We start from the raw sequence: 20,220 nt of genomic DNA, 5'->3' as shown, positions 1-20,220 counted from the left end.
CGCTATCTCCAAGTGTATCTGCCTCTGAAGCTCTACAAAGTAGCAATAAAAGTTACACTCATGTCTCACGAATGGTATAAAATAAACATATAAAAATCTCAATTTCGTGGGTCGCATAAGTAAGTTACTACCTCATTGTACACATGGATGGGGATATTCACGGTCTGAAATGTATTACTTCCGCTTACAAAATGTATCAGCTAGAAACGTGTGTGAGTTTTATGTTCCTTGGCTTGCCTCTCAGTGGTTCGTATTATTGGTAGCCAGCGATGACCACTTGACAAATGCAAGTACCGAAACACACACGTACCTAATCTAGTGAAAAAGGAATAACGTATCACCAACGCCGCAATCACCACCACCGCCATCATCATCATCATCATCACCATCGTCAATTATTCTTATTCAGACATCGGCGAATTTATTGGCCTTTCTCATTCTCTGCTTTGATCACCTATGTCTTGATTATTCTCATCGTGGTTTTCATTCGTCATCTTTCAGTCTTCTCACTTACAGCATCGGACTGTTCTTGTACTCCTTTCTCAACCTTTATCATAATCACAGTACATCAACAACCATTATTTTACGATTATTAAATAATAATAATAATAATAATAATAATAATAATAATAATAATAATAATAATAATAATAATAATAATAATAATAATAATAATAGTTCTACGGGCACAACTTCCGTATGAATAACGAGAGGCTCGCGAAGAAAATCTGGAATTTTCTGAATCGGAAGGCATCCATTTTAAGATTGGTTTCAAGAGTGTGAGAAAGATCTGTGAGAGATAGAAACTGATGAAGATAAAATCAATGAGCGGGATGGTTGCAGGAGGATTGTGAAAAGTCATCATGTCTTTATGGTGCCTGGTTGTCTGTTTTCATCCACTCTTCATTTACAACCAAGACATAATGTTATGAATTAGGATGGAAACATTCAATAGGAGACTAGCTGATGTACCCGTGGTTCGCTGCGGAATTCTCAGAAAGACTGTCTTTTTGGTTTTTCTACCTGATGTCTTCAGTAGGAATGTAGCGATTGAAAGCAATATTGTCATATAAAATACTCGATCAAATGAAAAACCACACATTTTCTCACTTTTAGCGAACAGTACTACGATGCCGATCTAACAGTCCAAAGTTCCAGTGCTGAAATTAGCAGACCACAGACAGCCGTGAACACTCCTCTGCTATTATTCCGTTGAATATGCGCACTGCTCATTCCAATCAGTGCCTCAGAGTAGGGACTGAATAGCTCGAATGCTATGATGAACCAGAGGAAGGGCATGCTAAAGAAGAAAGTTATCTAACTCCTCAGTTACTTCTCGCCAATATTCAGGCAGGCTGTTATTTTCAGTACGACCGGGCGAGTTGGCCGTGCGGTTAGGGGCGCGCAGCTGTGGGCTTGCATCCGGGAGGTAGTGCGTTCGAACCGCACTGTCCACGGCCCTGAAAATGGTTTTCCGTGGTCTCCCATTTTCACACCAGGCGTAGGCTGGGGCTGTAACGTAATTAAGGCCAGGGCTGCTTCTTTCCCACTCCTAGCCCTTTCCTATCCCATCGTCGCCATTAGTCCTATCTGTGTGGGTGCGACGGAAAGTAAATTTAAAAAAAAGAGACAACCTCGGTATACAGCAGTAATCCCATTTATCGGAGATGAGCGGCAACAGAGACACAAAGCACATCTCAAAAAAATTGTCAATGTAATTTTATTGTTGATCAATGTTATGAGCTTTCTGTATTGTAGGCATTCACATTCAGTTTCCTTTCGACTTTGTGATATTGGGGCGTCTTATAAAATTAATTATAGTGTTAGTTCTTTATTCCCCGACTTTACATACCGATTTTCATTAAATTCTGTTTACCCATTTTCTCTTGGCGGCGCTGAAATGGACTTAGCAGCGCAAATCCATATTCATGAATATCTCCGTTATCATAGCCGGTACAGCAAAAATGTATAAGACTTCAATAATCAGAAATTTAATAATATATAATTTAGTTGTATACTATTTGCCAATAGGACCACTAATAACACAAATATTTGAATATTCAATTTTAGACCTTTCCCTAAAGTGCCATTTCACTCAGCGTGAATAAAATTATTTGTGGCCCAGATTGTAGCGACTTTACATACCGATTTTCATTAATATAGGACCACTAATAACATAAATATTAGAGCATTAAGTTTTAGGCCTTCCCCTAAACTACCATTCCTCTCAGCGTGAAAAATATTATTTATGGTCTAGATTGTATTGACTTATTCCTGGAATTTACAAACGGATTTTCATTAAACTCTCTTCATCTGTTTTCTCGTGATGCGTGTACAGACAGACAGACATACAGACAGACAGACAGACATACAGACAGACAGACAGACAGACAGACAGACAGACAGACAGACAGACAGACAGACAGACAGATAGACAGAAATTACGGAAAATTAAAAAGTGCGTTTCCTTGTTACTATAGATACGGCCGATACAGAAATACCATCCTTTTTAAATTTTGAGCAAGTACAGAAAAAAACTCTTATTTGATATATATAGATTACATCTGATGGTGTTAGGAAGGGCATCTGCCTGTATAACTGGGCCAAGTTCAAATGTGTGACGCAATGGTGCTCACGACTTCACCAACATATGGAAAAACTGCGGATGAAGCTGAAGGAATTATTATTATTATTATTATTATTATTATTATTATTATTATTATTATTATTATTATTATTATTATTATTATTATTATTATTGTACCGGGCGGTACACCTCCACGCCGCTAATTCAAACTTTGCGCCAGTTGAAACTCCCCTACCGGAGGAAGTCTGAACTTTATCTAAGGTGTTAATTTTCAAGTTTCTCAGAAGATGTCACTAGTTCCTGAACTGGGTCGTTTTCGATGTATTTTTGTTTTACCTGTAGTAAGAAGTGTGAACTTTCTCTTCTAGAGGACACTACTGAAGAACTACAATGGTGCACCCTAGTGCGAAGTGAAAGAACTGTTTTTTTGGAGAAATTTTTATTTCAAAAGTTTGTTCCTTGTTAAATTTCTTTCTGTTATTGTTTAAGTTGGCTGTATAACCCTTTCTTTCCCCTGGTTTTGATTTTAGCCAATCCCGAATTTCTTTAATTAATTTCTGACCAATCCGGTGTATCTTCTCCAACTTGAATATCTTGCTTAACCCTAGCCAATAAAGTTTTTGTGGGCGGGTGTTCTCATTTCCGAAACGCCTCGAACTTTCCACGAGAGTATATAAACTGCTGATTTTCGGGTCTCTGCGCCACTTCAGTACCAACTTTCAAAGTGTAAAGTACGTAGCAGGGGGCGGGAAGCGCCTCTTTCTTCGGGCAGCAGTTCAACAACAAGGTAATGGCCGTTTAATAACTTCTTTTCTTGTTAGCTCAGCAGTTTAACTCTCGGGGCGGGTCCGAAGCGTTTCCACCATGTAACTTTTCCCTAAAATGTAAAGACTCTTAGCATCTATTCTCTTTTAAAGCTACATATTGGGATAGAGAGTGCTTAACCCTCTCGAGCTCCCACTCATATTGTTTTGAGGTGAACTTATTTTTCACAACCGATTCTTCCTTAACGTAATGTAAATTGTTTCTTTCTAAAGTCACCTCTTTAGTATGGGATTAGCCCTTGCATTAGCAGCCTAGAGCCAGATTAGGTTTTAAACAAAATGTATTAGGAGTGCAGATCGCCTCCTCTCAAATTGGTATTTTAGAGGCCATGTAATTAACCTTTTCTCACTTTATAGGCCTCAGTAGGTTGGGTATTTTACCCCTGTGTTTAGGTCCTTAGAGGACAACTTGAAGGTGGAGTTTGGTGTGGCCTTTGATAGGCTTAAAGTTTAAGAGCGAGTGGCTCTTTCTTGAAAATTGAGTGTTGTATGCCTCGAGGAGGCTTTTCTGTGTAATTTGGAGCAAGTGCTCCTGGGCATGAATGGGGTTTTCTGCCCCTGTGTTAAAACTTATTTTGGAGTAAAGTTGGGCTAATTGCCCAAGAATTGTGAGTTCGGGGCTCGAAGCCCAAATCCGGTAAATACTGTAATTGTACTTTTGTTGCCTTGCTACTCTGTACCTGCCATGCTTGTTATTTCTTGATTTTGCAAAGAAAATATAACCTTGTTAAATTTTAAATTAACTTTAATTTCGTAGCCTGAGACCTGTTCACCCCCGCACCTTCTTTTACCTCTGCTGTTCCACAGATACCTCGGAACAATTATTATTATTCCGAAGAAATGCGTGGTCAGCAGAGGTAAGCAACCGTGTGAGGTAAATGGCTGGACAGTGCGCAAATTGGAGCACAAGAAACCCTATTAAAATTAAACGAATGTTTTACTTCTTTCCTTTCTGATTGAATTTTATTATTTAAAACGAATGATAAGAAGGAATAAAGAACATAGGTGGTCAACAAAATGATAGCATTAATACAACCGGAGCTCGTCAGCTCTTAATGAATGACAAGGAAGCACGTACAGTAATCAGGGAAGGTACTCTCATTTTTCTCGAACATACTAGGTGAGCATATTAGCTCTTCACCGGTACAACAAATGGAGTACAAATTCGTATTGCAATTAAGTTAACCACAATTCAAAGGCAATGGTACACTTTTAATTGAAATGCCACCTCCCGGTTACACATACCACCAATTGTGCCCATGTTCAGCAATATGAGTTTACCTGGGAAAATGTCATAGTGACACAGCTTATTTAATGTCAAGGTTACCTGCAACAGACAAGTGTGTGCAGAGGCACGAAAAATGAAAAGAGAGGAAACGTGTACTAAAGGCCGGAATCCAAAAGTTGAATGGAGGCGGAAAACAAGCACTACGATAAATTCAAGGAAAAACCTAAGCGGGCGTAAGGCACAAATAAATATGGGCTAATCTCACGCTACCGGTTGCTAGAAAGAAAAATATTTAAGGCCGAGAACGAATTTAAATGTAGAAGGTAAGACATTTTAGTCGCCCAATTCGAATAGAAGGGGAGGATTCCGAGTGTAACAACTCGTGCTCCGGTACATTTGATTAACTTCCCAGTAGGGAATACAATTTAAGTCCGAAGGATGTGTAGACAGTACTACATTACTAGAAAAAGAAAGGCCTAACTATTACATGCTGAATGAAACAAACCCGCTTAAGACTTCCCGCACTTCACGCGCCGGAACAGTCACTTATTTAAATTTATTCTACCTTATTAATCTGAACCTCTTTCACGCCGTAACCTGCCACCTCCTTAGCTCTCGAGGGAGCCTTACTCAAGCCTCCTTCACGATGTACACACAACCGCACGAGAAAGATAGACTCGGCGCCCAAGAATCGCTCCTCTTATAAAGGGAGAACGGGAGAAACATCTAGAGACCTGTACAATTCTAGAATAGTTTGGGTGGCCACAAGTTACAAAACAGGTCCATGGTAGGTGTGAATAATTTAACTTTATAGCTTGTAATAGGCTGCTAGAATTAGAGGAGGCGTCGGAGATATATTGACAACTTAGGAAACGCATAATATAATCATTACGATAGGTTTACCATCTTCAATATTCAAACATTCTCACAAATTAGTTTTGGGTTTTGCCCTCCAGAGTTTATTCCAAAATATACGTTAGAGCTGTCCAACGATTTGAGGAAAACTTTTACAACATTATTATTATTATTATTATTATTATTATTATTATTATTATTATTATTATTATTATTATTATTATTATTATTATTATTATTATTATTATACCATAATTTTTAAATCCGGCTACATGGGGTCAAGGTGTATAGTGTCTACCTCTCACTCGGAGGACTCGGGTTCGATTCCCTGCTAGGTCAAGGATTTTTAGCTGCACCTTAAGTTCGTTCGGGCCCCACTTAGCCTACGTGATTACAATGAGCAGCTATATGACTGTCAGATGCGACGCCAGTCTAGAAAACAAAGAGTAATGATCGACAGAATTCGTCATACAGACCATGTGTTACCTCGTAAGTTGCAGGCCTTCGGGCTGAGCAGCGGGTGCTAGGTAGGCCAAGGACCATCAGGGTTGTAGAGCTATCGAGTTTGTTTTATACTATCAAAAGAAAATATTGAAGACTTCTTGAGTAGGGAGGGACAATTCATTGTAGTCTCATGCTCACAAATATTCACTCTGATGCACATAATTCAGTCATTAAGTCTGTTAAATTCAGGTATGATCTGACAGATTTTTCTAAAAAAGAAATAGAAACCAATTTTACAGTTACGAAAATCAAATGACCATAAATATGTGTCTCGGCAATGGCCATCCATCAGCGGCTGCTAATTTTAAATGACCATCAGCCATGAGACACAACCTGCATGTTTGCTAGGTAACGTTGTCGGACACCCACACTAACTTCCGTAACGCAAATTTTCAGATGCCCCTAGCCATAGGACATATTTATGCCAATAATTCTCACTCCATTTCTTGTGCCTCTATCAGCACATCGAGGTTAGTAACCACCTATCCGCTACCTGGGACGCACCATGTGGGAGTACCACCTCTGTTAAATTCAGGTATCATCTGACAGATTAGAATAATATTGTTGAAATGGTATGATTTGATTACATTGAATACGTTAATTTCGGAAAATATATACATTTCTCTATTAATTTAGAACACTTTATTAAACATGATCTTGCGATAAAAAACTAGATACAGCACGGATCTTCTGCTATGCTCGGACAAATTAAATATTGACCCGAAGTCGCCCACTGCATCGCAGGAATGAATCACTGGTACCGATATTTCCAAAATGTCATAGCTAACGATCAAGAAAAATTTAGACTCGTAATTCACCATGTTTCTGCTCCAATTTATGACCACCATATCAACGAATGTGGAGCAATCAATGATGTCATTACCATTATAAAGGACTTCTTTGTGAGGCCGAGGAATGAAATGTTTGCTCACCTTGAACTTGCAACATGCGAAAAGCGACTGGATGAGTCAATTAAGAAATATACCGAAGTACTTAAGCAACTAAGCAAAGAATGTAACTTTAAAGCAGCAACTGCTGAGGAAAGCAGAAACGAATCCATCCCAGACGCTTTTATCTGTGGTTTCAACGAGTCCTTTATACGCTAAAGACTCCTCGAACGTCTAAACCTCTTGCTAAATGATGCTTTCGGTCGAGCACGGGCTATAGAACTATTTAGCTCCGCGACAATCGTCTTTTTACCAGACCCGTACAACAGCAGCAGATAGGACGTAGCGGCTGCTATTACAGTACGTTGCTAATGTTGTGGTCTTGAAAAATACCCTAGAACTGTCTGTCCTGCTCGGGGTTGTATGCAGAGTATGCGGCGGAAAAGGTCACTACCTGAATGTATGCCGGCAGCGTTATGAAAAGAAATGAACAGGAATTACTTCATCTATTAGACCTGTTCTCGCATATATAGCAATCGTATCCATTGGCTTGCCTAAAACAATTGTATCTGTTTCTATGAATGGAAAGATTATTTCGGAATTAATTAAAAAATGGAACACATCAAGTTTTATCTATGAAAATCTTGTACGTAAAAGAACTCCATGCTAAATGGAGCACAAGTAGGCTATGTGAGTTTATATGGCATCTTGCAGCCTAATTATCTGCAGTGGAATATGCCGTGTAAATCTTACACTCCAAGAACACACATATGAAAATGCCATTCTAAATATCCTCTCTCACCTCTGTTCAGATGATACTACCGATCATGAATTCCTAAAACAACATTCCAGGTTTGGCATTCAATTTGGAGGTAACCATAACGCACTTGTTATTTTCATTTTAACTCGAGCGCTTACGGAGTCCGTTTCTCTATTTCAGAATATAACTCCAAACTTGAAACCAATTTCTATTAAATATAGAGGTCAGGCCGAGTCAGATGCCAAGTTCATTAAAATCGAGAAAGATAAATTATTGTTAACCCGCGAGTAGTCGCTATATGAGATTTCCTCTCACATTATTTTTTATTGTGAGTTTACTTCTCAGCGATGCAAGGGAGGTGACTGTTCACTCTTCTGCCCGAGATTATAACTGTCGTTAGTAAGGTGATTCACATTTGAAGGGTAAGCATTCCCTCCTCTATTCGGAACAAAGATTCGTACGAGTTGGTGCGCCCTGAATGAGAGGTTCCCTCATCGCGCGACCAGTGGCGTTGGAGTCGAGAGGGTACCTTTCTCCTGTTGTAGGCGTTAGTATTTGACTTAAGTCATGCGCGTAACGTTCTGCATTTGCAATTACTGATAAACGAGTCTTCAAAAACTGAGTCGAGGAAGAATGCTGGGAAATAAACGCTGTTACAAACTCCAGCTAACTCAAATGTTAGAGAGAAGACACATTGTACTTGTTTTTTTTTTTTTTTTTTTTGCTTTCGTATTGCGACTGTCAGGAAGTTCTATATGAATAACCATGTTATTGGTTTTACACTCAAATAACTACTTTTTATGGTTTTCGCAGATGCCGAATGCTGAAATTTTGTCCCACAAGAGTTCTTTTGTATGCCAGTGAAGCTATGGCTGACGTATCTGAGCACCTTCGAATACCACCGGACTGAGCCAGGATCGAACCTGCAACTAGGACCCAGAGAGCCAGCGCCTTAGCTGTCTGAGCCATTCAGCCCGACACTGTTGAGAATATTACGTGCTTACATTAGACTGAACTAATTACTAATTTCTATTAAGGAGTAATTTGCTTCTGTAATATATTTTTTTTATCTAAACTGTATAAAGCAGTCTTTACATCTCATTTTCGTAATTCGGTTCACTTTTACGCCCCGCAAAATTATAGATGATATATTTATTTTAAATGAAGTTTCATGTGAGAGAAAGTCCCACGTGTGACCACTCGTGTTACAATTCGGCTAGCGATCGCTCGCGGATTAAGATACGGAGTCATTGAAGTGAGATGTTCACCCTGGCGAGACAAAGTCCTGGCCGTGTCTAACGAAAATCATTTAAAAGAACGGTCGGTCGTGGATTACTCATAAACCATAAATCGTTACACTCATCTTGATGCTTATCCGTTACCAAGAACAGCTAATATAATCAACAAAATTGCTAATTACGTTGTATTTAGTACTATCGATCTCCCCAGTCAATACTATCAAATCCTTATTGTAGAGAAGGAACCTTACGCTATCGTCAAAAGCCTTCACAAATGGAGGCACTATTTAATGGGCCGTCATTTTCAGTACAGTTACTGAGTAGATATCCGTTTCCGTCATGTTTGACACCTGAATTTCTGGCAAGGTGAAGAATGTGAGCATTTAAAATGGCAGTTGGAATTATCATGCTACAACTACAAAATCGCCTATAGATCTGGTATGAAAAATAATGCGGCGGATACTTTTCCTCGCCGATGTTCTCCCATGAATGACATCTCTATCAACCCTCATGTCATCTTAGAGAAGCTCAATTTTACCAATGGCTGAAAAGAAAAATCTACTGTACTCTCTGGCGGAATTCAGAAGAGTTATTTCATCATGCCATGTTTGCAATGAGGTCGAAGCACGCTTTCTAAACACCAAGGACAGCTTATAACGGCGAATTAATCATTTGAGCGTCTCAATGTAGACTTCAAAAGACCTCTGCCTTCAAGTTCTACAAACAAATATCTTCTTTTTATTAATGATGAATTTTCCGGTTTTCCATTTGCCTTCCCTTGCTTTGGTCTGTCTTCACCTACGGTCACATCAAAACCAAGAGAACTTCGCGTCATGTTTGACTCCCCTGTATATATTGACTGAGACCGTGGAAAATCCTGCATGGCCGAAGAATTAAAATAATTTTTGAAGTAGTCTTGTATTGCTTGAAGTCGAACAACTCCATATAACCCCCAAGAGAACGGCCAAGCAGAAAGGTATGTTGGTACCGTATGGAAGACAGTTCAGTTAGCAATGGAATGTCACGAGATTAATCCTAATTAATGGCAAATGGTGTTACCTGATGCTCCCAATGCAATACGATCCTTTTATGTACTTCAACAAAAGCAGCCCGCATGCACGAATTTTCAAGCATGTGCGAAGATCAAGTAATGGTTCTTCTACAGCTGCTTGGCTGAAGAAACCCGGACCAGTTCTATTAAGGAGAAACACCCACCAATCTAAATATGGACCTCTCGTAGATGAAGTAACAGTACTGGTGGGAAATTCTGAGTATGCTCACGTCAAATTGCTGGATGGAAGAAAAACGACCGTTTCCACTAGACCCCTTTCTCCAACCGATCAGCTGCTTGAAGACCCGGTCGATACAGAGATGGGAGTTCATCACCTAGTTCTGATGAAACTCCTGCCTTGCCACAACTCATCAAAAGTCCCCATCCCCTACACTATCTGCCTATTGCCCTGGTGAATGGTCTCGCCGTAGACCTGCTTACCTTGAGGACTATATAACTACAACTGATTCTAAATTATCTTAACCGTAAGGAGGAATGAATGATGTCATTTATGCTAAGTTGTTGTATAAATATCTAACCTCTTTGCCTATTGTATCTCTATAGAAATTATACTCTTAGCAATTATACATTGTCTTGGATATTCTTAGAATATTATCGTTGAAATGCCATGCTACGATTACGGTGAGTAAGACATTAACTCAGATAAGTATATACATTTATTTATTAATTTACAACAGTGTCATAATGGCCTACGTGCAGAAATCAATTCTGAAGAACAAGTCATCGAATTTTACAAAGATGTTGTCGGCTAGCTATAGGCATAGTCGTGTACATGAATGGTTAATCTTGATGTAAGAAGGTTCAGTACGGTTAAGAACAGGATAAAAACTGTTCTTTGCTGGACATTAATTTTTATAATAATTTTATCCATCAAATGCTTTAATTTCTTTCATTCTTGATTTTGACTTACACAGAGAGTAATTTCCTTAACCACGTCGAGTTACCATAAAATTCATTGGGATACAAGGCAAAGAAGTTGGTAATAGTATATGTTGGAACTAAGCATTTGCCGTTGAGCACTTTTCAATTGTAACAGTGATGAAGAAATCCTAATTAAAAAGCTCAGTGAAATGAAGTCTACTGAATTGGAATGCGTGGAAAGGTTGCATACAAAAGAGTTTTTCACAAATCCAGATATGGATATTTGATGCCCTGTTTCATCTGTAAATAATCCTTCAGAAATATTATACTTACGCAAGAATTCAACACCATGTTGCAAATAAATATCAGCTATATACGCAGTAAATTTCATCGTTCCATAAAATTTCATGTCAGATCACGAAACAACGAGGGAGAGTCGATTCTCAGAGATATTCTTCTGCCGTTGGGAGTTCTTCCTCTTCCGCCACCGAGGTCGTTGGCCACTTTTCTCGTGACCTCAGTTGATCCGCGGCTGCTTATTTGGCTAGGCAATATATATTCTACCGGGAACGCTGCTACGGAAGCAAAGTTCGAAGTATGTTTATTGAACTTCGTGCGAGGCGGAAGATATGCAGCCCGCCGAACTCAATGACGTACGCAGCGAGTGACGTAACCGCCTCAGGTGTCGTCAGGTGTTCCAGCCTACCTGCAAAAGTCTAGTTTGCTTTAAAATATTGCTATTTTGACATTGTCATCGTAAAGACCATTATAATGGACGCAACCTGTCATTATTTCAGGGAAATCCACCGTATACTTTAAGAGTTATAAGGGTAGATAATATCCATGTTCTAGATACTTCCACACAATCGGGTATAAAAGGAGAACGACCCGGACTACAAATTCAGTATCTGTCACTCCACCGTCTCTGCAGCACGGGTGACGGGAGGAGCGCTGTGAGTGCAAATCGAACCTATAGTTGGAAAAATCTTTCAAATGCGAGTGTTGGAACTTTGTTAATTTCTTAAAGTGCCGCGTTGGGACTTTGTTATTTTCTTAAAGTATCGTGTTGGAACTTTGTTATTTTCTTCAAGTGCCACATTGGAAAAATGTCATTTTCTTCGAGTGTCGCGTTGGGACTTTGTTATTTTCTTCAAGTGTCGCGTTGGGACTTTGTTATCCGGTGACTACTGAAGAACTTAGAATTCTCGCGAGTGTCGTGACTTCTGCAAGTACCTCGTTTGAACTTATATTTCGAACTTGTGCTTTCGTGAATCAATTTCAGGAACATATAAATTCTCCGAGTGTGTAAGTTGGACTTGTGTTCTATGACAAGCTGTGTCAACGTAAATTTTCGTGTGAATGATATGATTTTTCTTCCAAGTACCACATTGAACTTATGTATTATGACAAACTGTGGAACTTAAGGTATATTTAACATTGCGTTCGATTGTGAAAATATGAAATACTTTCCGAGTACTGCATCAGAACTTGTGCTCAGGCTCGTGTCAACGTAATAGAATGTGACAACTTAGAATACACATGCCATGTTCCGAGGGAACATAGAACTTTCCAGCGTTATAAGTGAACCCACAATTTATGGAATTAGACTTTTTCCAAGTACCATTTTTAAATGATTATTTACTTTGCTTATCGACGGAATAAGGCATTTTCCGAGTGCTATTTCATTTATTAAGCTTATTGCAAATGTGCCAATGTGTTCCGAACCTTCATAAACTGTGCATTAAGAACTGTGGTTACTATAAACGGCAATTCTATAGAAAATTCTAGTTTACCATTCCTGTGTTAGTAAGCTCACGTCACGAACTTAACATTTTACACATTAATTCCACCAGTACAAGGTCAAATATTTAATGCAATCATCCTGTTTTTCAAGTGACTGTTTAGGGATATTTTCGATTCAACGAAGTATCTGAATCAAGGATTTAGTAACACTTGTCGTATTTCATTGTACGAGTAGATGCAATCATTAAAAGGTCATATCTATTTAACAGTGCCACAAATAAATGGAGTGCCGTACAAGGACTTGCACGTGAATCACTTCTTAAAATCGAACCCCGGAACGTGTGCGTCCAGAACTTCGAGAAATTCTAGAACTGCAAGAAATTCCAGAACTTCACATCCAGGCGGGCGTGGTTCCTGCGCAGGCCGTATCCAGCACCATCCCAGAACCCGGAGTTACCAACCAGCCACGACGCTTCAATTCTACTGTATGAAGGTGATATTAACTTGTTTTCAATGATCAATAAACTCAGATTATCAAAAAATCTCTAAGTTCGATGAACTATACCCCTCTCTATACCAACTCCAATGTTTTAAGCCACACCCTAAGATATAGTCCATGCTAATCAATTTAGTGTCAAGCGCCTCCAAGATAAACATCTTTTCCTGGTACAATATCTATAGGAACTTCCCATATCAGCCATTCAGACGCGCCGTGTCCGGGTTGAGGTTCCCCACCCTACTGTCTCACGAAGTGTAACGTCCAGTCCTTACAGTTCAGTTCTTTTGAAACAACACGCAGAAAAGCTGGACATAGAATGTCCTTTAAAAAACAAAGTACTTCATTAACATCCCCACAGCTCCCCAACAACTAAAGACTAGGTATGGTAAGGTTGAAAGACTTAACAGCTTAAATGCGGAATATCTCGGTTTTCACCGAGATATTCCGATGTGTAGATGGGATCTGATAAAAAAGAAGCTAACAACAACAGGCGAGATGGAATGGCCGCAGCGTTTCGCAGAACTCACGACCTCTACAAGGAAAAAAGGTAATTTCAGTGCAAGATAAACTATTTACAACATGGTGATTAAAGCCGAATTTCCTTCTGGAAGAGAATGCCTCCGAGTTACTGGAAAGGCTGGCCTGAGAGAAGCAGAGAAGTTTGAGAGGAAGATCCTTCGAAAGATATTGGGCCCAGAGATCGTGGCTGGAGAATAAACCTTGCCAAGGCGAGAGGACCCTTTTTCAAAAAAATTGCTTTGTCTGTTGTATTTCTGAGGGTGGAATGCGACAAAGGAACAAAAATATTGGTTTTATGTTACGTGGTATATGTACGTTCTGAGATGGCCTTGCTAACGTTTCCACGCACACGCACTAGGTGGAAGGGCTGTGCTTAGCAACACACTGTTTGGTTTAGTGACAGTGACACAATGGACACTGATTGTGAGCAAATCGCGAACATTAAGTATACCGTTAAAATCGGGACAATGATTATACAAGAATATGGAGGCGATGCCCTGTCATGAAGTCGTGTGTTCGAGTGTCATAATAGGTTTCGGGAAGGCAGAGATTCAGTGCAAGGTGATCCCAGAAGAGGCCGCCCGTCTACAGCACATCCGATGAAAATGTGTCGTGTAACTGTGCGTGCAATATCAGAAGAGCTTAATTTGAAACGTGATGTGTTTCATAAGATTTTACGCGACGATTTAGGGAAACGGAAACTGAATGTAAAACTCGTCCCGCACTCCGTAACAAACGACCAGAAAGAGGAAAGGCGAAGAATTTCTGCTGAACTACTGGATAGGGCCAGACGTGATCCCGATTTCCAACAAAGATTATTGCTGAGCATGAAAGTTGGTGTTACCAGTCTGACCTATCATACGAAGTGTCAAAGTGCAGAATGGAGGAGTCCTGGATCACCAGTCTCGAAAAGAGCCAAACGTCAACCTTCGAGAACAAATACAATGTTGATCGCATTCTTCAACAGTAAAGGGCTAGTTCACCACGAATACGTTCGAACAGGTGAAACAGTGAACCAAACTCTTTATATCTAAGTCTTGAAACGTTTGCGATAATCAATTGGACGTCGGCGCCCTAATTTATGGCAATCACACTACTGGTCCTTTCTGCACGAAAATGCAGGACATCACACTGCTTTATCTGTTACCGAGTATCTGGTCAGACATTCCGTCACTGTCATCCCACATTCACTATATTCGTCCGATCTCTTGGCTTGTGAGTTTTTCTTGTTTCCGCGAGTGAAATTGCGACTGAAAGGAAAGCTTCATCAAGATATCACAGACATCCAATGAGCTGTAACACAAGAGCATACCAGCATCGCAGTTGATAACCTCCCTGATTGCTTCCAAGATCTCCAGAAACGCAGGCAATTGTGTGTAGATAGCCAAGGAGACTACTTCGACAGGAGCTAAGATCATTACCTCGTAAGTGCAACTTTTCTATTTTTTACGACCTCAGCCCTCGAATTTTTCTGACACACAGTAGCTTGTATATCATAACACCTAGGTTGTATATCATAAAACTGATCGACTGATGGAATCCACCAAGTAGCGACGACTCAAGTTCTATGGACACTTATTTAGAATGGATGGTAACTTGTTGACTAAGAAAAATTTTACTTTACTCGAGAGTAGAGCTAACACATGCGATGAGTTGTTTAGGGACGTCAGGATGCACCCAAAATGAATTTGGACCAAATCGTGAATACATTGCTCACAGAACGAAGAATCGACAGCAGATCAATAATGTCAAGGACTTTCGTGAAGAAGACAGAGAACAGCTGAACAGAGAGTGAACAGTGGAAGGGAGACAGGCTGCCAGAGAGATAATGCAACGATACTGGGCTGCAAAGAAGGCTACCGAAAACTTCTAACATTTGCTTACAGTGGTCTCTAATGGCCTTAATTAAAAGTCTAAAAACATACATACTGTTACTTCACATACATACATACATACATACACTTCAGAAAATGGAAATTCCAACACCATGAAGGCATTGGTTGTTTATGTTGATTTTCAAGATACGGAACGATGCCATGTAGGTATGTAAATGATCTAAGTTCCAGACCCATTGGATTGTGGCTACAGGTCTCCCCACGTGATTGGTCGCGAAGGAATCAACTACAGTATACGGACTCTGGTGCAGCGTAGTTGACTTGCAGTCTGTGCAGTGAAGTGTTCCCCGTCAGACATGCCTCGACGACAGAGAAGAGCACGCTATCAACAACTGTCACCGTTTGAGAGGGCTTGGATACTTGGGTTGTGTGAGGCTGGATTATCGCTAAGGACTGTCACTGCACGTGTTGGCCGACAGGCATCTACAATACAACGTGTATGGCAGCAGTGGTCAAATGACGGTACCCACACTCGTAGACCTGGCACAGGCCAAGCGCGACAGACAACTGTGAGAGAGGATCGCCGCATCATTCGGATGGCCCGGACGGAACCCCATGCAACAGCAGCGCAAATTCGAGCAGCTGGGGCACCCCACGTTACACAACAAATAGTTGGTAATCGCCTGCGTGCAGCTGGCTTACGTGCCCGTGTTCCTGCAGAAGGTGTTCCATTGACCCCACAACAGCGACGTGTAAGGCTGGCCTGGTGTCGAGAAAGATCTATGTGGGTCGGCGAATGGCATAGGGTCGTCTCTAGTGATGAATCGCGCTTCTGTCTTGCTCGCAGTGGTCACCGGAACCGTGTGCGCCGACGTACCGGGGAGAGGGGCCGCCCAGATCTTATTGTTGAGAGGCACACAGCGCCAACAGCAAGCATTATGGACTGGGGAGCTATTGGCTTTAATGTGAAATCACAATTAGTGCTTGTTGAGGGCACTATGACTGCTCGACAGTACGTTGATAGGGTACTCAATCCTGTGGTTGTCCCTCTGATGGTGAACATTGCTAATGGGATGTTTCAGAAGGACAACTCCCGGTTTCACATTGCACGCATCTCCAGAGAAGCTCTCCACGACATCACTACCTTAGAATGGCCCGCCAGGTCCACGGACCTCAGTCCTATTGAGCATGTGTGGGATATGATTGGTCGACAACTGGCCAACCGTCCTCAACCGCCCACAACTCTGGAACAACTGACCTGTGAAGTACAGAGACCATGGGCCACAATTACTCAGGAAGCGCTCCAGGGCCTTATTGACTCCATGCCTCGACGAATTCTTCAATGTATTGCAGCTCGTGGGGGACACATCCTGTACTGATTGTTGTCCGAACTTGCGGTCAGAGGGACCTGAAAGTGTAATCATCGAATCACAACCGAACACTCGTCCTTCATGTTCATTTGCAGCAATGTAGCACCACTCCTTCTGGGTGTTGTAATTTCCATTTTCTTCAGTGCAAAAGAAGCGACTACCGGAAGAGTTCGCCGTGCGGTTAGGGGCGTGCAGCTGTGAGCTTGCATCCAGGAGATAGTGGGTTCAAATAATACTCTCGGCAGCCCTGAAGAAGGTTTTCCGTGGTCTCCCATTCTCACACGAGGCAAATGCTTGCTGTACCGTAATTAAGGCCACGGCCACTTCATTCCAGCTCCTAGCCCTTTCCTATCCCACCGTCGTCATAGACCTGTCCGTGTTAGTGCGACGTAATGCCACTAGCAAAGGAAAGAATGAAGCGACGACTCAAGTTCTATGGTCGACGATTTACTTATGTAATGGATGACAATTGAGTACTGGAGATACACTGTTATAAAGCGCAAAGCTGTTGACTAATAATTTTTTATCATACTCAATAGTAAACCTAACACACATGATAACCAGTTCAGGGAGATCATAAACGATCTGAAGAAAATGGGCTAAATCGTGAAGACATTATTAAGGGGATCTGGAATCGCCCATTTTCAAAATGTTAATTTATACAAACATTTTCTAGGGAACCAATTTAGAGATATAACCCAAATTTTTACTCTGTATGGAACAGCTATTCTATGTATACTGAAACGATAATATGTTTCAAACAGGAATATTGGGAAAATATATTTTTTATCTACGAATTTTTATCAACATTTTTCAATATATTATGACCAATACATTTTTGAAAATCTACAGATCTACATAAAATGTTTCCATGTATGTAAAACATTTGAGTGAACATATCCTGAAAGTTTCTTGGATTTAAGTTCATCAGAAGATGAGAAAATGTTCCCTGAATTCAAGAAATGTAAATTTTCGTGATATTGAATTTTAAGTTAAAACATTACTTCTCCATAGTTTGCAGCATCTTTACCACATCTGAAGGCATCCTGCTGTCTTCTTTTGGCACTCCTAATGGTCTGCCTTGCTTTTTTAGCTACGTAGTTATCAACATTATCTGCACTTTTTAGCCTAACATGATCTATACACAACATGGCTTGCACTGTCCGGTTACCAGAACACAGTCCCAACATCTCTAGAACTTGGCATTTGGTTATATTCCCTCGGTTAAAAGAAGCCACCGCATCATAGACACCACAATGAAGGGTGTTAATACCCACAAAGACTGTTTTGGGTAGACAGTTCCGTATTAAGCTATTGATACACTCGTTGGGGTTCTGATTTCTTCCGTGAAGGCATTTTTTCAAGAGTCTTCTCAGACAAGTCAGTGAAGATAGGTTTGATTTTATTCATTATTGCTGCTGGTAGACTATGATAATGATTGTAGGTCTTCCCAGTTATTTTTTCATTATTATATTTATACCAGCTGTTTTCACCTTCAGGACATAATCCATGTTGAGGAACATCATTTGTGGAGGCAGCGTGATAATACAGTGCCCATACAGCATTGTACACAGCTTCCAATTTGCCTGTATTTTGTCTGATGGCAAACCCATAACAATTCTGAATGTGGTCGATTACTGCATCAGTTAGCCTACCTTTTCCATCTAATGTCCTTCCATCGCCTAGTTTCTCTCCCTCATAAACTGCCGTCATTCGTCTAAGTCTAGTCCCCATTCTGTTTTGAACATCTCCCACACACTCAAGTACCGGGCGAGTTGGTCGTGAGGTCAAAGGGCACGCGGCTGTGAGCTTGCACCCGGGTGATAGTGGGTTCGAATCCCAGCCCTGAAGATGGTTTACCGTGGTTTCCCATTTTCACACCAGGCAAATGCTGGGGCTGTACCTTAATTAAGGCCACGGCCGCTTCATTCCAACTAACTCCTAGGCATTTCCTATCCCATCGTCGCCATAAGATCTATCTGTGTCGGTGCGACGTAAAGCAACTAGCAAAAAACTACACTCAAGTTTGGATATGCCTACATTTGCATAAGGCTGGATTTCTGAGAGTTCTTTGAAAGCCTTGGAATCACCGTCGCCTAGATATTGCATGTAACGGACATTGTACCATTGCGCAGAACGATGGAATATTTTCTTGACTCCAGCAACTTCCATGCCTCCAGAATTACCCTGATAATTGGCGATACACTTATCATCATGTTGGTGTTTCAGCCTACCAACACATCGATTAATATTTGGACATCACAACAACGTCATCTACCTTCCTTGTATCTACACTGGTAGCTGTGACAACACCATTCTTAAGAGGTGTGACCTCTATTCTCCAGGTTCCATCAAGAGCTACTGTGAGGTCACGGTTACCGTTATTTTCCTGGACTGCTTCTTGTACGGCTTCCTGCATAGTTTTTCTGAACTATAACAGCTGCAGACCCTAAAGCATAATTATATTCTTCAAACTTGGATGGATGTCCGGGAAGGTTTAACACACAACATAACATGTCAGCTGCTGATTTACCGATCGCTCGTAACCCATACACAAGTCTAATATTTACACTATAAAGATCAAAATCATTTACATTCATTGAAATAGAAGTTAAAAACTCTTACTGTATTCACAGTCACTACAGATTATATTAAACTGAGCAGCCAACCTGGTGGAAACCAGAGCATTCTTTACAGCAGATATTGTTATGAAGTACTTCAGACAATATATCAATATCAACAATTTCAAATGCTTCCTTTTATCCAATCAATTATACTTCTGTTCAATACCATTCAAATTTCTACGAGAACCACTGCCGGCTGTAGAAAGAGCGAAATTCTCACTGGAAGTAAGTCTGTCATTGAAGTTAGGAAATTTTCTTCTCGCAACTACTGAAGTAGAAGGTGTAGACACAACCTCACTAATTACTGATACCCTTTGTTTCAGCTGTTTTTACCAATTCACGCGCTTTCTTAATAATCTTCCATTAGCCCTTGGCATTTTAACTAAAAACTGAAGAGTGATACTTCTCAAAACACAACTTACATTTGATGCATGTATACAAACAGTAAGTTCAAAGAATAATAAGTGGAGACAAGCGAACACCGAATGCATGCTGGCCAACAGGGAAACTTACAAAATCTCTGTCACTGCTACCAGTATCTCATACTGCATACATGTCACATTGGAAAGCGAAATTTTTGAAAGATAGCCATCCATGAGAGATGGCGAACAAAATAATGCCACGCCACTTCTGATAAATATACAAATTTAACATAGTTAGAAATGTGATAGAGCAATGTTCAATATATCGTCTTTAAAGTGGAGTCTTCAGGGAATAATAATATTGTTAATACATTCTTTGACAATTTGAACAAAAATTTGATTCTCTATCCCCTACGGATCCAAGTACCGACAGCAGATCAAAACTCCAAGGG

Source organism: Anabrus simplex, chromosome 3 (assembly GCF_040414725.1).
Source record: "Anabrus simplex isolate iqAnaSimp1 chromosome 3, ASM4041472v1, whole genome shotgun sequence".
Classification (NCBI taxonomy): domain Eukaryota; kingdom Metazoa; phylum Arthropoda; class Insecta; order Orthoptera; family Tettigoniidae; genus Anabrus; species Anabrus simplex.
This window is presented reverse-complemented; position numbering follows the sequence as displayed.